The sequence below is a fragment of the Alexandromys fortis genome, unplaced genomic scaffold, assembly GCF_014885135.2.
Source record: "Alexandromys fortis isolate MF-2015 unplaced genomic scaffold, M_Fortis_MF-2015_v1.1 scaffold_44, whole genome shotgun sequence".
Taxonomy (NCBI): Eukaryota; Metazoa; Chordata; class Mammalia; order Rodentia; family Cricetidae; genus Alexandromys; species Alexandromys fortis.
Window position 1 is genome coordinate 4,144,072 of NW_026067921.1, and position 2,011 is coordinate 4,146,082.

Genomic DNA, 2,011 nt, shown 5'->3' on the forward strand with positions numbered 1-2,011 from the left:
CTCTTTGTCTTGGGCCACTCTGTCTATCAACGGCTCGAGCTTTTTAGGGGACCAGAGTGCAGGTAAATGGGGCGTGGCCCCTACTGAGGCTGGGAACTGAGCCGTGGTCCCCGGGGTTAGCTGTGCCACCAGGTGGCTGCGTGGTCCTGGAGAAACCACAGCCAGCGCCTGCAGGAGGTTTTCTGTGTTCTCACCTCCACCCCGCAGAGGCAGGCCCAGCTCCGAGGTTTTTCTCCAAAGCATTTTTTTCCCTCCAATTAACTGTTCATAATAAGAAAGAGCGCAAGCAAGTGATTTAAGTAATAATCTCTCATATTCAGTACGCCATTAACAGCCATCTAGCGTTTCCTTCGCCTTTTAAATGAGCTCTGGTTCTGATGCTCAGTTGTTCTGCGCATAAGCTTTTAGCCTCCCTCCCTCCCTCCTCTCTCCTTCCTTCTGCTCCTCCCCACTCCCGCCGTCTTTGAGTTTCAAGGCACTAGCATTTTTGTGGAATCAGCTGCACCATCTCTCACCTAATGGCTTCTGTCCCATTTAACATGAAACGTGTTAATTAATTATTTTTTTTTTAATGAGACAGGGTTTCATGTGGTTCACGCTGGCCTCACACTCCTTACATACAGAAGATGACCTTGAACTTCTGGCCCTCCAGGCCTCTGCTTCCTGAGTGCTTGGATTATGGATGTGGTCCACCGTGCCTGGTTTTCTGCAGCACTGGGAATTGAACCCAGGGCTTTGTTCATACTGAGCAAATGCTCTACTAAGTGAACCATGTCCCCAGTCTCTGTGGGTTGACTTAGTATGAACTCCAGGCTGCGTTTTGAGAGATTTGGGGAAGAAGATAGTCTTTGTCCTGGACCAGCTTTTAGCCTAACCGGGTCATTTATGGCAGGGTGTGGTGTGTATCAGGGTCCATGATGCAGGATAGGCTTGGAGCCCGACACAAGTCAAATGTGGAGCCGGGAGGTGGTGGCGCACACCTTTAATCCCAGCAGGATTAAAAGAGGAGGAGGATGAGACAGGTGGATCTCTGTGAGTTCGAGGCCAGCTTGGTCTAGAGTGAGTTCCAGGACAGGCTCCAAAGCTACAGAGGAATCCTGTCTCAAAAAGCCAAAAGGAAGAAAGAAAAAAAGAAAAAAGAAGTCAGATGTGTAAAGAGATGGTTTAAACTAGCAAGAAATGTTAGCGTGAGTGGTCATCTAGTTCCTGGAACAGAGTCAAAAAACGACTAACCTAGATCTTTGGTTCTTCTCTCCCTGGTAGATTTTTGGCTCTATTTTTCCTGCTATGGGGGTCTTTCACCTAGCTTGTGTGAAGTCCTGGGTTCGAGTCCTGGTGCCACATGCATGAGTGTGGTGCTGCGTATCTGCAGTCCTAGCAGTTCAAGGCTATCCTCAGGTACTTTCCAAGTTAAAGGCCAACCTGGGCTACATGAACCCTTGTCTTAAAAACAAAGTTTGGCTGGAGATGTTGAAAGACATATACCTCATTGCCGAAATGGAGGAGGGTGGGAGAGAGTAGATGAACTGGAGGTCTAGTGGGCTTGGGGAAGGTTGAGAAAGATTCCTTATTTGTCTGCATCCCACAGAAGCTCCTGTGAGAGCCATGCCGTGTCTTACTACTGCCGTGGAAACAGCAGGTCAGAAGAGAAGGCGTCAGGGGTGGGTACGGAAGACATTACAGAGACAGTGTGCTGCCCTATGATACTCAAAACATCTTTGCAACATATTTGGTCACAGCCACCCCTCACGTTCACCAACTCTTCCCTGGCCCCTTCCTGTGCTGGTGGGTGTAGGACCAACTACAGGAGCATGGGCAGCCTAGCAGCGGCCACACCTCTGAAGAAAACTGGCTGTCCCTGACCCAGCAGGATCGGCTCTGGCATCAAGTGATTAACTCAAGGCTGAGAGAGAGCAGGAGGAGGGACTTCCAGTCAGTCTGTCTGAGACCCTAATCGTCCTGCTGCTGCCCTCGGACCTGAGTTTTCGGATGTCTCTGCTCGTGTACATGA